A 19,000-nucleotide genomic window follows, 5' to 3' on the forward strand; every position below is an offset into this window, starting at 1 on the left:
TTATTTCTCTGGTTCTAGGACTCACAGCTGAGAAAGATATACTCAATAATGACCAAAGGTGAAAAGACTCAACAGACACTAAAGGATTGATGTTGGCACTCATTGGATCGTCCCCTACATAGGAGAAGTTTAATTTGAACTCAGTCCAAGTTCAAGCTTTATACTTTTCAGTCACTTTTCTCACTTTAATAGAGTACATCCCGTGAGTTCGAGAGATGGACTGTTATAATTAAGACATAGGAGACAGGTGTTGTCATCTTAGCACAGCACAGAAGGCAACAGTTGGCTTACTGTGGTAAGAGAACTGGGTTCTGATGGTGCCAAGTGGCCTTGGTTTCTGTTGCTTATGTTCTTGCACTTGCCTCTTGCCATTTGTTTATCTCTGGTGTTAACTGGACTTGCTTCTCTCTTACTGAAACCTGACCCTCCTATGAGCCTGGGAGCCTGATTGTGATTGTGATTGGCAGGGGTGGTAGTAGCTGGAGCACAGGATCTGCTCCCAGGTGCAGTTGGGGACTGGAAGTTTATTTTAAGTTTTATACCCAAAGCTAAGATTGGAGCCATTAGAAGCAAACAATAGAGAACATACTGGTTGGGTATAACAGTGCCCACCATTGATCCCAGCACTGAGGAGGCAAAGCCAGAAGGAGCTCTATGTGTTTGAGGCCAACCTAGTCTACAGAGTGAGTTCTAAGACAGTCAAGTCTATATAGTAAGACTCAGCCTCAAACAAACAAACAAATAACAACAACCACACACATACCAAATAATTCTCTTTTATTTGATTATGGAACTGATTAGCTTCTTTAAAAATGTCCATTTTAGCAGAAAGAATGGAAACAGGCAATCTCTGGAAGTAGGAGGTGGGGAGACCCTCTAGAATGCACCAGAGACCTGGGAGTTGAGAAATTCCCAGGACTCAAAGAGAGGGACCTTGGATGAAGTGCTCTACACTGGGGAGGAGGAACTTGTAGAGTCCACCTCCAGCAGAGGGACAGGACATCAAGTGAGGAAAGGGGTTGGCATCCCCAGTCAAAAGCTCTGAACCACAATTCTTCTTGTCTGAAAGAACTTCAGAAACAAAAATGAAGAAAAGCTTGAGGGAAAAGAGGTCCAGTGACAGACCCAAATTGGGATCCAGCTCAAGGGGAGGTTCCAAGGCCTGACACTGTCACTGATGTTGTGGTGTGCTTGCAGACAGGAGCCTAGCAAGGCTGCCCTCTGAGAGGCCTAACAAGCAGCTGAAGGATTCAGATGCAGATACTAGCACCCAATGGACAGAACCCAGGGATCCCTGTGGTTGAAATTGGGAAAAGCTGGAAGAAGCTGAGGAGGAGGGTAGTACCAGGGGAAGACCAGCAGTCTCAACTGACCTGAGTTCTCTCAGACACTGAGCCACCAACCAGGCAGCATTACACCAGCTGATATGAGGCCTCTGACCCATATACAGCAGAGGACTTCCTGGTCTGGTCTCAGTGAGAGAAGATGCACCTAACCCTCAGGAGACTTGAGGCCCCAAGGAGTAGGGAGACCTGGAGGGATGGCGCTCAAAGCTTAGGGACATCCTCTTAGACATGGGGTCAGGGGAGGTATGAAATGGGAAGTGGTTGGAGAGTAGAACAGGAGGGGGATGCAGTCTGGACTGTAAAAAAAGGATTAAAGAATAAAACAAATAAATTTATTTTTTAAAATTCCATTTTATTTGTGTTATCTTCCCAAACTTGTACAAGTATTACATTGGGGTTTAGGAGAAAAATCAGTGTGTTTAGTGGTTTCAAAATGCAGAAATATTGATGTGTGAAGACTTTTTTCCTTAAAAAGGCACGTAAGGCTGCCACCGCAGAGAGCCCTTGGGCAGCACCCCGCGAGCAAACTTGAGCCTCGGGACCACAGGTAAGACCAACTTGTCTGCTGCAAGAGAGCTGCCTGGTGAGATCAGGACACACAGAGGCAGAGTTCATCTAGGACCGGGCACCTCATAGCGCTGAGTGCCTGCAGAAAGAAACAGAAAAGAGCATATGTCAGCAGCTTGACAGCACACCTAAAAGATCTAGAACAAAAAGAAGCAAATACACCCAGGAGGAGTAGAAGGCAGGAAATAATCAAACTCAGAGCTGAAATCAACCAAGTAGAAACAAAAAGGACCATAGAAAGAATCAACAGAACCAAAAGTTGGTTCTTTGAGAAAATCAACAAGATAGATAAACCCTTAGCCAGACTAACGAGAGGACACAGAGAGTGCGTCCAAATTAACAAAATCAGAAATGAAAAGGGAGACATAACAACAGATTCAGAGGAAATTCAAAAAATCATCAGATCTTACTACAAAAACCTATATTCAACAAAACTTGAAAATCTTCAGGAAATGGACAATTTCCTAGACAGATACCAGGTACCGAAGTTAAATCAGGAACAGATAAACCAGTTAAACAACCCCATAACTCCTAAGGAAATAGAAGCAGTCATTAAAGGTCTCCCAACCAAAAAGAGCCCAGGTCCAGACGGGTTTAGTGCAGAATTCTATCAAACCTTCATAGAAGACCTCATACCAATATTATCCAAACTATTCCACAAAATTGAAACAGATGGATCACTACCGAATACCTTCTACGAAGCCACAATTACTCTTATACCTAAACCACACAAACACAACAAAGAAAGAGAACTTCAGACCAATTTCCCTTATGAATATCGACGCAAAAAATACTCAACAAAATTCTGGCAAACCGAATCCAAGAGCACATCAAAACAATCATCCACCATGATCAAGTAGGCTTCATCCCAGGCCTGCAGGGATGGTTTAATATACGGAAAACCATCAACGTGATCCATTATATAAACAAACTGAAAGAACAAAACCACATGATCATTTCATTAGATGCTGAGAAAGCATTTGACAAAATTCAACACTCCTTCATGATAAAAGTCCTGGAAAGAATAGGAATTCAAGGCCCATACCTGAACATGGTAAAAGCCATATACAGCAAACCAGTTGCTAACATTAAACTAAATGGAGAGAAACTTGAAGCAATCCCACTAAAATCAGGGACTAGACAAGGCTGCCAACTCTCTCCCTACTTATTCAATATAGTTCTTGAAGTTCTAGCCAGAGCAATCAGACAACAAAAGGATGTCAAGGGGATACAGGTCGGAAAAGAAGAAGTCAAAATATCACTATTTGCAGATGATATGATAGTATATTTAAGTGATCCCAAAAGTTCCACCAGAGAACTACTAAAGCTGATAAACAACTTCAGCAAAGTGCCTGGGTATAAAATTAACTCAAATAAATCAGTTGCCTTCCTCTATACAAAAGAGAAACAAGCCGAGAAAGAAATTAGGGAAACGACACCCTTCATAATAGACCCAAATAATATAAAGTACCTCGGAGTGACTTTAACAAAGCAAGTAAAAGATCTGTACAATAAGAACTTCAAGACACTGAAGAAGGAAATTGAAGAAGACCTCAGAAGATGGAAAGATCTCCCATGATCATGGATTGGCAGGATTAATATAGTAAAAATGGCCATTTTACCAAAAGCGATCTACAGATTCAATGCAATCCCCATCAAAATACCAATCCAATTCTTCAAAGAGTTAGACAGAACAATTTGCAAATTCATCTGGAATAACAAAAAACCCAGGATAGCTAAAGCTATCCTCAACAATAAAAGGACTTCAGGGGGAATCACTATCCCTGAACTCAAGCAGTATTACAGAGCAATAGTGATAAAAACTGCATGGTATTGGTACAGAGACAGACAGATAGACCAATGGAATAGAATTGAAGACCCAGAAATGAACCCGGGTACACACATATGGGCACTTGATTTTTGACAAAGGAGCCAAAACCATCCAATGGAAAAAAGATAGCATTTTCCGCAAATGGTGCTGGTTCAACTGGAGGTCAACATGTAGAAGAATGCAGATCGATCCATGCTTATCACCGTGTACAAAGCTTAAGTCCAAGTGGATCAAGGACCTCCACATCAAAGCAGACACACTCAAACTAATAGAAGAAAAACTAGGGAAGCATCTGGAACACATGGGCACTGGAAAAAATTTCCTGAACAAAACACCAATGGCTTATGCTCTAAGATCAAGAATTGACAAATGGGATCTCATAAAACTGCAAAGCTTCTGTAAGGCAAAGGGCACTGTGGTTAGGACAAAATGGCAACCAACAGATTGGGAAAAGATCTTTACCAATCCTACAACAGATAGAGGCGTTATATCCAAAATATACAAAGAACTCAAGAAGTTAGACCACAGGGAAACAAATAACCCAATATAATAGCTAATAGCTTCCAGAAGCTATTAGCCCAAATGCTTGAATTACCCTAAATGCCTAGAACAAATGAAACTCAAGACAGATGATCAAAATGTGAATGGTTCACTCCTTCTTTAAAAGGGGAACAAGAATACCCTTGGCAGGGAAGAGAGAAGCAAAGATTAAAACAGAGACTGAAGGAACACCCATTCAGAGTCTGCCCCACATGTGGCCCATGCATATACAGCCATCCAATTAGACAAGATGGATGAAGCAAAGAAGTGCAGACCGACAGGAGCCGGATGTAGATCGCTCCTGAGAGACACAGCCAGAATACAGCAAATACAGAGGCGAATACCAGCAGCAAACCACTGAACTGAGAATCGGACCCCCGTTGAAGGAATCAGAGAAAGACCTGGAAGAGCTTGAAGGGGCTCGAGACCCCATATGTACAACAATGCCAAGCAACCAGAGTTTCCAGGGACTAAGCCACTACCTAAAGACTATACATGGACTGACCCTGGACTCTGACCTCATAGGTAGCAATGAATATCCTAGTAAGAGCACCAGTGGAAGGGGAAGCCCTGGGTTCTGCTAAGACTGAACCCCCAGTGAACTAGACTGTTGGGGGGAGGGGGACAATGGGGGGAGGGTGGGGAGGGGAACACCCATAAGGAAGGGGAGGGGGAGGGGGATGTTTGCCCGGAATCTGGGAAAGGGAATAACACTCGAAATGTATATAAGAAATACTCAAGTTAATAAAAAAAAAAAAAGGCACGTAAGCTTCTTTGACTTTAATTAAGTTGTAAAATTTCTCTTGGGCTTTTCTGTTAATGCTATTAATACATTCACAGGCACATAAATACATTAAGTTCTCTGTCTACGTAGTTTCTACCAGGGACTTGTTCATTTTGGAAACAAAACTCAAAAAGTAATTAAAAGTTTTAAAATAAAAAGTTTATCTGAGGTACTTGGCTTTTGGAGAGACATAAATAAAAATGAGTAATTAAAATTGTACTGGGATCAAATTCAACTTCTCCAAATTCAAAAATCAAGAACACACTGATGTGATCTACCTACAGGAAAATACCCTTCAATCGCAGCTCTGGGAACCGGCTGGCCCTACCTTTGCCTTTGCCAAATAAAACAAATCTGAAAGCACAGAGGAATAAAAACATTTATTTCCTGTTAAACTGCAGTATCTGAAGCTGAACTCAGACATGCTCAGTCTTAAGCTTTCTACATTTCATTTCCATCATTCTCCTAATTAATCAGTATTTATTAGCGATCATAGAAGCCACAGACCTGCCCACCACACAATACAAGAGGACATGTGAGGCTTAGTTACAGTCTTAATAAAGTTCATAAAGACTTAATAAATAGACTTAATAAATAGTCTATGCACAATTCTACACTCCACTTTAATTTATTATATGTGTATGAATATTTTGACTGCATGTATGTCTGTGTCAGAAGAGAGCATCAAATCACTTAGAGCTGAAGTTATAGATGGTTGTAAGCCACCCTGGGGTTGCTGAGAATTGAACTCAGGACCTCTGGAAGAGCAGCCAGTGCTCTCAACCAACTGAGGCATCTCTCTGCCCCCTACACTCTGTATTTATTATTTTGTTGTAAGATTTCCTAAAGTCCTCCAGAATTCTGCATGAGCATTGTGTTCACTGACTGCACACATCCAGCCAGAGGCTTGCCATATATCTTCTAATAGAAGCTTTTCTGGATAGGGAGAGAACAACTTTCATGCCAGCATGTGGGGTTTATAATGGGCCACGTCTTCTTGCCACTTGAACACTGAAAAAGCATAATGAGCAGTATGATCCTGTTACAATCAGAACTGCAACATGGACCAATTGCTCAACCTAGTGCGAGCTTTTCCACAGTAATCATTTTTTTAAAATGGCTGAACATTACTTCATTGTGTAAATGTACATTTTCTTTATCCATTCTTCTGTTAAAGGACATCTAGAGTGTTTCCAATTTCTGGTTATTATGAATAGAGCAGCAATGAACATGGTTGAGCAGGTGTCTCTGTAGTAAGATGAAGCATTCTTTAGAGTGGATCTTGAGGTAAATCAATTCCTATCTTCCTGAGAAACTATCACACTGCTTGCCATAGTGTCTGTACAAGTTTTCACTCCAAGCAGCAATGAATGACTGTTCCCTTATCCCATGTCCTCACCAGCATGAGTTGTCACTTGTTTTCTTCTGAAAGTAGCTTTGATTTGCATTTCCCTGATGGCTAAGGATGTTGAATATTTCTTGAAATGTTTCTCAGCCATTTGAATTTTTTCTATTGAGATATTTTTATTAGATATGTACCTCATTTTAATTGGACTATTCATTTCTTTGATATCTAGCTTCTTACATTCTTTGTATATTTTGACTATTAGCCCTCTATTAGGTGTACAGTTGGTAAAAATATTTTCCCATTCTGCACACCGCCATCTTACCCAAATATGGTATCTTTCGCCATGCAGAGGCTTCACTGTCTCATGAGATCTTATTTGTTACTTGTTGATCTTGGTGTCTGTGAGAACAGTGTTCTGGTCAGAGAACCTCTTCCTGTGCTAATAAATTCAAGGCTATTTCCCATTTTCTCTTCTCTCAGGTTCAGTGTAATTGCTTTTATGTTGAGATCTTTGATAAGCACTGTAATTCAGTGTTTTGATTATTGTGCTGAGGGGAATTTCTTTTCTGTTTCAGTGTATTTGGGGTTCCGTGTGCTTTTTATACTTTGATAGGCATCCCATCATTAGATTAGGGAAGTTTTCTTTTACGACTTTGTTGAAAATATTATCTGCCTTTGACCTAAGTTTTTTTCTCCTTCCTCTGTTTCTATTATTGTTAGATTTGGTCTTTTCACAGTATCCTAGATTCCTTGGGTGTTTTGTGCCAGGAACTTTTTAGATTTAAGATTTTTTGTGATTGATGTATCCACTTCTTCTATTGTGTTTTCAGTGCTGAGATTCTCTTTTCCATTTCTTGTATTTGGTTAGTGAGTCTTGTTTCCCTGGTTCCTGTTGGATTTCCTAATTTTTTTATTTATAGATTTCCTTCAGTTTTCCTTTCTTTTCTTTAGATGAACTCTTTTTTAAAGAATTATTTCTTTGTGTATATGAGTACTCTGTAATTGTCTTCAACACACCAGAAGAGGGCATTAAATCCCTTTACAGACGTTTGTGAGCCACCATGTCGTTGCTGGGAATTGAACTCAGGATCTCTGGAAGAGCAGTCAGTGGTCTTGACATTTGAGCCATCTCTCCAGCCCCCTCAATTTTCTTTATTGATTCTATTTTCACTTTCAGGATTTGAGTGTTTTTGTTCATTTTTTCCACGTATTGCTGTGTTTTCATGGATTTCTTTAAGGAGTTTGTTTCCTCTTTAAGGGCCTCTATTGCGTTCATAAAGAGTGCTTCAAGGTCTTGTACTTGTACTTTAACTACATTGGAATATTCAGGACCAGCTGTGGAGAGTTGCAGGACAGATTGTCCTGGCTGTTATTGTTTGTGGCTTTATGCTGGCAGCAAGGCAGCTGGGATTAGGAAGATTAGAGTCCTAGGTGATGATAACAAGTCTTGTCTTTGTTGAATAGGTGTTTTGTTCCTCAGTTTCTGTTTCCCCTCTGGTTTTTAAGAGAATGTTGTGACTGTTTCTTGCCTCTTAGAAAATCTTTTCGGGTCCTGATAGGTATGGGCACTGGGGATTCCAGGTAAAATGTTTCTGAGTACTGGGACCTGAGACATAGGACTAGAGATGGGCTCGAAGGGCTTTACAAGATGGAGGAAAGTAAGGTGTTCCTCCAGGATGGGGGCAGAAAGCAAGAAGAAAATTCTGTAAGGAGCTGGGTATGAGGCTAGGTGATTGGACTTAGAGGAAAGGAGGAAGAAGTGAAGATCTACAGAAGAGAAAAAAATGCAATTAGCCTGTGTACTTCCCTGGTCAAAACATCTTGTGTTCACAGGGAGTCCCTTTGCTGTTTCTTAACTTAACTAAGTTGACAATGAAAATCAGCCATCACAACCTCTGATACAGGGAATCTTAATCATATCTACAGATGAAGGAAATGAGTCTGTTCTAGTTATCAACAGTCTTCTGGGAGACGTGGAGTCAGTTCTCTGCTTCTATTACAGGATAAATGGGAACAGATTGTTGGACAGGATTCCACCCTGGAGATCGTTCAACACAACACCTTGATGACGTTGGACACCATCATGAAGTGTGCCTTCAGCCAAGAGGGCAGTGTCCAGTTGGACAGGTGAGTATACTGCTGAACTAGTCTTTGGTCTTGCCAACTAGTGTGGCCTCACCTGAGAAGCAGATGGAACAGCTTAGATACTAACATCCACAAAACACAAGATTCTCTACCCTGCCTCAGATACACCATAGATTTCCAGACAGGTGGAAGCCTGAATGGCCATGACATCTTCTAAAGACATGATGATTGCGGGGTTAGAAAACAGAAACAACATGCATCCTAGTATTATCTCTGTCCAAATTAAGGGAATTATTGCTCTGTCTTTGTGTCTTATCTCCTTACCACTGTTCTGTTCTTTTGTGTTCACAGAAAATACAAGTCCTACATCAAGGCAGTTGGGGACCTGAACAATCTCTCTTTTTTCCGTATATGGAACATCTTTCACCAGAATGACATCATCTATAGTCTGTCCTCTAATGGCTGCCAGGCCAACAGTGCCTGTTGACTTGCCCATGAGCACACAGGTTCTGTCTGGTTCTTTTCTCTGCCCTCTTTCACCAGGGTCAGTCTAAAGAGGCCCACCAAAATCTCTAAGACTGAGACATGTCCTTTGGCCCTCTGAAGAATGAAAGATGAATTCATCTGGGTACTTTCCTAGTACAAGGAAGCTAAGGTGTAGGATATTGAGTGATATGTAGTGATTACTTGAGGCATCACATTGGTGCTATTAAATAAAATCATCCCAGCAGGATCCATAAAGATCTTCTCCAGTTGTTATCCTGAGAAGCAGCCTGGTCTCTGTCAGGTGCACTGGCTTCGCACACCTTAACCAACCCTGAGCCATATGCATCCTGGCCTCTAGGGGAGTAGAGGTCAGGAAAGAGGGCACATGGGCCTCTTAGGAATGGTGCTTTCATCTCTGCCTGGTATCTACTATGCTTTCACAGACCAAGTGATCAAATCAAGGAAGGCTCAACTTCAGGATGAGGAAGAGTTGCAAAAGGTTAAGCAGAAAAGACGATTGGATTTCCTGGACATCCTTCTGTTTGCCAGAGTGAGTGTAGGAAACCACACGAGAGACTTGAGACTTGGTCTAGAATCACAGAATAAAAAGAAAACATTACTCTCTCATCTGTGGCCTTATCCAGATAGAAAATGGAAGCAGCTTATCTGATAAGGACCTGCGTGCTGAAGTGGATACCTTCATGTTCGAGGGCCATGACACCACAGCTAGCGGTATCTCTTGGATCTTCTATGCTTTGGCCACAAATCCTGAACACCAGCAGGGATGCAGGAAGGAGATCCAGAGTCTCCTAGGAGATGGAGCTTCTATCACCTGGTGAGTGGGAGCTCAATATGGATGAGATTTCTGTCTTCTGTTAATGGGAAGCTCCTGGTTGTCCTAGCTCTGTGTGACTTTCAGATGGGCCTCATTTCAGGGACGACCTGGACAAGATGCCCTATACCACCATGTGCATCAAGGAGGCTCTGAGTATCTACCCACCTGTACCATCTGTGAGCAGAATGCTCAGCACACCTGTCACCTTCCCGGATGGATGCTCTTTACCCAAAAGTATGCAGTCCCCAGACCATCTCAGCAGGGGCAAAGAAGAAGGTTCTTCAGCAGTTTTGAACTAGTGAAGTCTCTAATGGATTTCCCATGTCTTATCAGTAGTGTTGGAAGGAATTTTACTTTAAGTTAGAAGGCAGTGTGTGAAGTGCTTTACATACAGTTAGACTTCAGAAAAATGTCAGGAGATAAATGCCAACCTCTATATTGAACTTGAGCCTTTAGGCATTAGTTGCTAAATTATTACTGAATGCAAAAAAGAACTTGGTAAGTGCTTGGAAGATATGTTTTTCTATGGGTGAAGGCAAATGAGAAAATTCAGGGACTCCCATGTCATAGTTGAAACATATTCCACTGTCTGAGGATCCCCCAAGTTGATGGGATAGCTCACCTGATGACCAGATCTTAGTTCCATATCATGGAGGAAAAATACCCACATAATCACTTATCATTGGGCATGATTTCCCCATGTGCCACAGTGAAGCTGTGTGAACAAGAAAGGGTCTTGCTGAGGCTCCAGAATCTCATCTAAAAATGGGTATACAATAGTTGTTTTTGGAAGCTGCCTGGGAGTGTTGAGTGTGGAGAAGACTCATGAAAGGCATTTGATAAAAGAGAGTTATCATTTACTTAATATAATAGTGATTCTCAAATGGTTTCTTCTTCTCACACCCAAATGCATGTTGTTCGCAAGTAACTCACACACAGTGCTTTACCTACTTCAGCCCATCCTTCTTCTGTGTAATCCAAATGATGATTCCAGCATGCCGACCATGTGTGTGTGTGTGTGCATATTCTCTGCTGAATAAGGGAGCTAGAGCCCTATCCATTAGCATAACCACTCATTCCTTGTACCACTCACCCCAAAGGTATCACAGCCGTGCTCTCCTTTTATGGCCATCATCACAACCCAACTTTGTGACCAAACCCAGAGTTAAAATGGGAGATGGGAGAAGGTCACAGGAAGATATCTCAGGACCAACACTCCCCTCCAACTCTCACTCCTGACCATTTGGTCCCTTCATGAGCCAGAAGTAGGAGTTTGATTCTCGCCTACCCTGAATCTGGTATTCACACTGCAGGTGTTTGACCCTTATCGGGTCTTCCCAACACAGCCACTTGTTCCTGCCCTTCTCAGGAGGAGCAAGGTGAGGTGTGTACTGTGTGTAAGGAATGGAGACAAGGGTAGTCTCTGGGTACATATCTAGTATCTGTGATTCCCTGGGTTCCTATGTGACATCTTCAGGTGCTTGTAGGGGGGCATTTTCTGTGTCCCCCAAAAGAGTTGGTATTTAAGGGTTCACCTGGTGGAGGGGCGGTTTGCAATAGCCATGTAAGCTTGCATCAGTGTATGTTTCCAACTTCAGTGTATGTTGGCATTTTCACCATTGCTACAATATGAATCTTCATACTTAGGTTTTCTCATGCAAACTGGTTCTCAGGCATTTGTTTCCCTCATCTTTTACATATCTTAAAGGATGAATGTAAGTCTCTATCACTCTCAAACCATCCAGCCACTTCTGTTTAATTTTTCAATCAGTTGCAACAATGACTATAAAAACACTTTTTTCTGTTTTTAAAATTGGAAAAGATGAGGGTCCATTGTGGTAGGGTGAACACCAATGAGTCTACTTCTATATAGTTTATCTTCTAGCCCAACAAAATTTCTACTAATAATTTCTATTAATATGTCTGGTTTCCCAATGAGCAAAATTTGGAGAGAAGTTTACACTGTAGGGCTGTGGTCCACTTACCAGCTTTGGAAAGTGGAAAGGGTATATGAGACATGACCTCACATAACATGTACTAATGTGTACACTAACAAACATGCCTGAAAGAGCTGTTGAATGAGAAAGTTACAGTGCAGAGAGCTGCTCAGAAATGAGTAAAGGCTGAAGGTCTCAATCATCTTGTAGAATGCAAAGTGCCAAGGAAGTAATGAAGGGAAAGAATCCTTTTCTCTGTCCACAGTTCTGTGACTTCTACCATGCCAAATCAATTGTCACAGAGCAGGCTGTAAGCATATTGTTTATCTAGGATAAGTTTACCTAGGGGTGAACACTTCCTCTTAGGGCTCAGTTAGAAATCATGATGAGGTCATTAACAAATAGAAGAGAATCAGGTAGTTCAATTACCATAAAAGGTTACCCTTTGTGTGCTCCAATGAATTTTTATTTTTAAAATTAATAAAATCCAAAGACAAAAGTATTTATTAAGGCTATTTTTCTTGGGCTAATTCCTATGCTGTGACAAAATTGCAAAGAAGTAGGGTACTGCCTCCAGTTCAGCAGCAAGAACAGAAAGCTGGTCTACAGAATCAGCCACACCCGTGGGAAACAGACATCATTTCTTTCTTCTTTGATACTGTCCTTTACTCACTGAGAAGTTAGTAGAATGATTGACATTCCTGGCACTGTCCTAAGTCCTGGACTGAGCTGTGGCCTCCAATGAAGTGCACCAATGGCATAGCTTGACAGACGATGAGGATAAGTTGCTCTTTGTTCTGAGCCCTGAGAATGTGTGTGTGGGGTGGGGTGGGGGGACAAAGACAGACAGAGATACATAGGGAGGGACAATGAAGGAGAGAGACAGAGAGAGAGATGGAGAGAGGGACAGAGAGACATGTAGAGAGCGGCGCGGCGAAACAAAGATGGCGCCGACATCCAGCCTTGTCTGGATATAAACGACTTACTGCGCATGTGCAGGCTTGTCCCCTTGCTAGGGCTCCCTCTAGTGGTGAACAGCGGTACTGCACATGTGCGGTTTATGCACCAGGTGTTAGTTGACTGTTAATATGCTAATGAGGTGATTCATTCTCCGCCAATCCCTGGAGGACAAGTAGTGGGGTGATCCAAGCCCCACCAATCCCTGAGAGATAATTAGCATACTGTTGTCTATATAAGCCGAGCGATTTTGCTGCTCGGAGTCCCTGTTCAAGAGAGCTGTAACACTAAGAGAGCTGTAACACTAAGAAGAGCTGTAACACAGTAAAGGCTTGCTCGCAGAAGAATCCTGTTGCCGCGCGTCGTTCTTGCTGGCGGGACATTGGGCGCGCGACAAGTGGTGCCGAGACCCGGGAACCAACATCGCTGGTGCCAGGGGACCCTTCAGTGTGCTGAAGAGGATTCAGAACTGCGAGAAGGTAAATTAAAAGGTAAGCTTCGAGAGGCATGCCCCTTTTTGGAAGAGAGCATGTCAGAAACGGAGCAGAGTGAGAAATTAGGCTTCGAGAGGCATGCCCCTTTTTGGATTTAAGAGAGCATGTCAGAAACGGAGCAGAGGCAGAAACGGAGCAGAGTGAGAAATTAGGAGCTCAAATTAGGAGCTCGCAAAAAGAAAAAGGTTACTAAAACAAAAGTGAAAGAGATACAAAAGGCAGAAGAAATGCCGCTGGAGGAAAAAATAAGAGTGCCCCGGAGGACGAAGTACAAGTCATCCGGAGAGGATACTTTGTATCCACTAAAAGAATTAGAAGCCTTAGAACTGTCTGGCAGTGACTCTGAGCAAGAGTTGTCAGAGTCCGAGGAGGAGGAATTAGAGGAAGAGGCAGCCATATATGAGGAAGAAAGATATGGGCCTAGGTGGAGAGCCACTGTGAAGAAACCTAAAGTTATGGATCCTTTGTGGGCAAGGCTGGTAATTTTGTTTCTTTTTTTCTTTGTGTGGGATAGAGAAGCCACAGACGGCAAGCTTAAGCCCGGACCAAAACCTCTTTGGCAAATGGTCCCTGCCTGCTTAGAGGATAAACAATGTGAGGAAGCCGTTAGAGCCGTTAGGACAGGTCAGAGGGTCCTTGCAGAGCAACAAAGTATGTCAGAGGGAGAAAAGGTCTCCAAAGAAAAAAAGAAAAGAAAAGGAGATAAAAGGAACAGAGAGAAGGCAGAGATAAAAAAAGAGGTTAATCAGGACCAGGAAACAAATAAGATATATTCATTAAAAGCCTTGACCTTAGAAATGTCAGACAATCTAGAAAGCATCACCGACAGCTTAGAGAAAGTGAAACTAAAGGTAGAACCATCGGGTCCCGGGCCTCCCGCAGAGCAACAAAAGGAAGCGCAGGACTCGACCTCAGTTCGACCACCAGACTCGTATTGACCCCTCGAATGGGAACTCAGGTGGTGGATACAGATTTTAAAGGCCCCAGTAAGCAGAATTCAGAAGGATCACAGAAACTGAAAGCATGTGCAAAGATAAAGATTTGGGGTAGTGGTAGTGGACAAGGTAATAATGGTAAAATGTTTTTGTGTATGTGTTCTTTTAGAGTTATGTTAAAATCTAGAGAAGCAAAGTCGATTCTCATAGATGCTTCTAGTCTTTGGACCCTGACTAGAGACAGTTTACACCCTGGACAAGAGAGAGAATGGGGTTGAGAAAAACATTCCTCCCGAACTCTCCACAGATGCTTTGGCAAAAGAAGGAAATGAGCTTAAACTTTTTGGAGCTCTCCTGGGAACAGAAGGAGGTGGGAGACGTCTTGCCTCCTTGCTGGCTCCTATTGGAGAAGTGCTTATTTCTGGTTCTGGGTTCTTTAGGTAGGATGTTTGGGTCCTTTTGGTGGAACACCATCTAGTTCTTTTCCTCTGTGTCTATTGTCTGTCCTTGGTGCACCAAGCTGTCCATGTATGTCAATTTATGTCTGGGTTTTGCTTCTCCTTGCTTGAATGTTTTGTGTTTCATGTTTAAAAGAAAAGGTTAAAATTTTAAATGCTGGTTGATTCACCCATTGATGTAGCTTTAACTCCTTTCAAGAAAGGAACAAATAAATAAAAAGTTTCAATTGGCTTTTGGAGCCTGCATCTGTAGCTAGAAGCCTAAGTTGGCTGGGTAAGCTCCCCAGGGGGCTGGCTAAATGTTTACACTAGCCGATCCTAAAGACACAAGGAGCTTCACAGCTTCTAAGGTAACGGAACTGATCGCTGTCTCTCTTAGAAAAATCTTTGACTGTGATTATTGGACTCAACAGGTGACAAGGTGTTTCTCTTAAAACTACAGCTAGAAAAAGTAAAAATGGTGATTGATTTAAATATTAAAGGTATGTGTAGCCACTTCATTTTTGTTTTCTGATTGGTTTTAAATGTATAAATATTCTCTACATGCCTTAGTTATGGACTATTGGCTTTTAAGTTATTGGATATGGTTTAAAAAAATGTAACATTGATAACAGAAAGTTGACATAAAACTGGTAAAATTTAAAATATGCTCATGTTTCTGTTGATACCTGTTCCGGTATTATACACGCTACTCTGATGACTGGTGAAAAGGCTTGTAATGCCATTAGCCATTGCTTAGAGGCATGGGCAGCCTGGGGAAAGCCTGATAGTCTCAAGACAGACAATGGGCCTGTCTACACTGCAAAGTTCTTTCAGGCATTTTGCCAGACAATGCAGGTCGGTCATACTACAGGCTTACCATACAATCCCCAAGGACAAGGAATTGTGGAAAGGGTACATCGTACCTTAAAAGAGCTTATAAAAAAAAAAAAACAAAAAGAGGGAATTGCCAGCAGCCGAACACCAAAAGAACAACTTTCTTTAGCTCTATTTACTCTAAATTTCTTAATTTTGGATGCGCATGGCTGCTCTGCTGCGGATCGCCATGCTGCTACTACACCTATAACTAATGCAGAAGTAAAGTGGAAGGATGTCTTAACTGATGAATGGCGTGGCCCAGATCCCGTGATTTCGAGATCTAGGGGAGCGATTTGTGTTTCTCCGCAGAATCAAGAAAATCCAATTTGGGTACCTGAGTGTTTGACTCGAAAATTGCCTTCTGCTCTTCCTGAAGATGAGACTACGAACCCTACTATTACTACTGGGAATGGTAATACAGGTTAATTCTCTCACCCTGTGGGCTATTGCCAGATCCTGGCCAGTACCCATGCCAGTTCATAGCAATTCTACTGTTTTGAGAATAAGACTGACAAGCATAATCTCTGGTCTTGGTTTCAATGGGTGCTGTCCAATGAGCAAGGGGCATATACATCCCTGACCCCCTTTGCTAGGTTGATGGGAGAGAACTTCGTGCTGTATAATGTTTCAGCTACCAGAAAAAGGTGATACCAGGTTGATCAATATTCAATATAATAACCTCTTGGTAAATAATACTGCCACTAGTACTTCAGTATGTGCTAGATCACCTTTTTTCTGATAAGCACTAATGTAAGCAGTGGTGCTTTAAATTGTAATAGCTCTGATGTAGTCTGCTATTTAGCTGAATGCTGGGATGGCACTAATGACACCGCAGTGATGGTTAAGATTCCCTCCTTTGTGCCAATCCCAGTGGAGGCAAACCCAGATAGCTTTCCTATTCTTAATTTGCTGGGAGCCAAAAGAGATTTTGGAATTACGGCAGCCATAATTTCAGCCATTGTGCTGTCTGCTGCCGCAGCTACCACAGCTGAAATCGCTATGACCAATCAAATACAGACGGCTGAGACTGTCAATCAGATTGTAGAAAGAACTGCAGTGGTGCTAGAGATACAAGAAGAATTTAATACCCATTTGGCATCTGGCCTTCTATTAGCCAATCAAAGGATAGATTTAGTTCAAGAACAAATTGAAGCACTGTATCATATGACACAGCTGTCTTGTGTTTCCTCCCTTAGAGGTTTATGCATTATTCCTTTGTGAGCTAACTTTTCTCAGAATTTTCAACAGAGCAAAGAAATCTCGAATTATCTGAAAGGAAACTGGTCCATGAAAGCAGAGCAACTATCAAGACAATTGCTGATGCAGATTGCTGTCCTCAACAGCACTAGGCTGGACCCCATCACAGTTGAAGACTTTACCTCATGGATTACCAATGCTTTCTCCCTTTTCAAGGAGTGGGCGGGCATGTTTGTCCCGGGGAGCCATTGTCCTCCTGGGATGCGGAGTAGGTCTCTGGCTTATTGGCTGTTTAAAAAGAGAACATACCAGACACAAAATGGTTGTTTACCAGGCTATGACCACCATTAAAAAGGGTGCTTCTCCCAACATATGGCTGGCCTCTTTGAAAGATCAAGAGTTCGCCCTAGATCATTTTTGTCACAGTCATGTGGAGTCATTGTATCCAGGGACGGGCAACTTTCCTCGAACTCGGACCAACCTAAGACATGGGGCCCAGTGGCGATAGGGTAACTCTATGACGGGTAAGGCCGAGTTTGGATGAGAACGACCTAAGACAGGAGCAATGACAAGATTGACGTGACACCCAGATCTAGACCAGTCATTTTATTAAACAAAAAAGGGGGAGATGTAGAGAGCGGCGCGGCGAAACAAAGATGGCGCCGACATCCAGCCTTGTCTGGATATAAACGACTTACTGCGCATGTGCAGGCTTGTCCCCTTGCTAGGGCTCCCTCTAGTGGTGAACAGCGGTACTGCACATGTGCGGTTTATGCACCAGGTGTTAGTTGACTGTTAATATGCTAATGAGGTGATTCATTCTCCGCCAATCCCTGGAGGACAAGTAGTGGGGTGATCCAAGCCCCACCAATCCCTGAGAGATAATTAGCATACTGTTGTCTATATAAGCCGAGCGATTTTGCTGCTCGGAGTCCCTGTTCAAGAGAGCTGTAACACTAAGAGAGCTGTAACACTAAGAAGAGCTGTAACACAGTAAAGGCTTGCTCGCAGAAGAATCCTGTTGCCGCGCGTCGTTCTTGCTGGCGGGACATTGGGCGCGCGACAGAGACAGACAAACAGACAGACAGACAGACACACACACACACACACACACTCACACACATACACAGATAGGAAGACAGAGAGAGTATTTCTCCTCAGCTTCAACATTTGCTGAGATAAGTAGGGGCAGAAAGGGTAGGAGGTGGGGAGGCAATAACTTAGGGGTGTGATTGCAGCTGAGCCATCTAGACACTATCCTATTAGTTTGGTAGACTAGGAGGGTCAAGAGTAAGTGAGAGAATTGAGGGGAACCAGTGAAGTCCAGGCAGAAAACTGAGGACGTTAACATACAGGAGATGTACGGAAATAGAACTAAAGGCCTATAGGTCCTGTGGACTGACGAGGAAGTGGAGTCTAACCACTGAGTAGGAGGAGTTTGAGGACCGCTAAACTGGTATGTTTTCTAGGAACTTCTCTATTAGCATCTGACTACTATGTTAAAACCATATTGACTTTGCTCCCAAGACATTGATTCCTAAGAGTGTGATCCACCCCTCTCCATGTTGTCCTAAGCAGTAAAATCCCCACTGGTGGATGAGAAACTTAATATGAGGAGTCAACTAGTCAAAGACTGCTGCTAAGAGGCTGGCTGGTCTGAACTGGTTGATTCATTGTCTCTCAAAGCAGGATTAGAGTCAGTCTCAGAATAGAGGGGTATTTGTAAAAGATTAAGACAGCAAGAAAGAACATGAAAGACAGGAGCCTAGCATATCTGTCCTCTGAGAGGCTCCACCCAGCAGCTCACTGTAACAGATGCAGAGACTCACAATCAAACATTGGATGGAGCTTGATTGAGGGCTCCAAAGGGCATAAGAACTCCACAGGAAGATGAATAGAGTCAACTAACCTGTACTCTTGTGGGCTCTCAGAAACCGAATCACTAACTGAAGAGCCTACACAGGCTGCAATGAGCCCCCTCATGCACATATGAGGCAGATGTGCAGCTCAGTCTTCATGTGGGTCCCACAACAACTGGAGCAGGGGCTATCCCTAAAGCTGTAGCCTGTCTGTGACATATGTTCCCCTAACTAGACTGCCTTGTCTGGCCTCAATGGGAGAGGGTATGCCTAATCCTACAGAGACTTGATGTGCCAGAGTGGCAGTGGGAAGGGGGAGTACTGAGGGTGAAGGCTCAAACCTCTCTGAGAAGGAGAAGGGAGGATGGGAAGAGGGACTGTGTGAGGAGAAACAGGGAGAGTGGCAATGGATTAGGTGGTTATATGGAAGAGTTTGGAAAGAGGATAGGAAAGGGAGAAGGGTTGTAATTATAAACCCAAAGT

At 42.7% G+C, this 19,000-nt stretch overlaps 1 long non-coding RNA gene and 1 pseudogene across 3 annotated transcripts in view; both read left to right on the forward strand.

Annotated features, from left to right (window-relative positions):
- The window catches only part of Cyp4a8-ps1 (cytochrome P450, family 4, subfamily a, polypeptide 8, pseudogene 1), a 140,399-nt pseudogene that overhangs the window by 2,204 nt on the left and 119,195 nt on the right, over window positions 1–19,000 (forward strand). Inside the window, exons 2-6 of the transcript XR_015621482.1 lie at window positions 8,367–8,543; window positions 8,853–9,007; window positions 9,431–9,537; window positions 9,632–9,822; window positions 9,923–10,056. The product of XR_015621482.1 is annotated as a cytochrome P450, family 4, subfamily a, polypeptide 8, pseudogene 1, transcript variant X2 (transcript). The remainder of the gene's footprint in view (window positions 1–8,366; window positions 8,544–8,852; window positions 9,008–9,430; window positions 9,538–9,631; window positions 9,823–9,922; window positions 10,057–19,000) is intronic.
- On the forward strand, window positions 12,683–17,674 carry LOC148005988 (uncharacterized). 2 transcript variants are annotated; one of them, XR_015620439.1, is made up of 2 exons: window positions 12,683–13,207; window positions 15,724–17,674. It is a non-coding gene; the product is annotated as an uncharacterized LOC148005988 (long non-coding RNA). The 2 variants fall into 2 exon arrangements; XR_015620440.1 differs by having other exon boundaries at window positions 15,771–17,674.

The sequence above is a fragment of the Rattus norvegicus genome, chromosome 5, assembly GCF_021556685.1.
Source record: "Rattus norvegicus strain SHRSP/BbbUtx chromosome 5, alternate assembly SHRSP_T2T, whole genome shotgun sequence".
NCBI classification, from domain to species: Eukaryota; Metazoa; Chordata; class Mammalia; order Rodentia; family Muridae; genus Rattus; species Rattus norvegicus.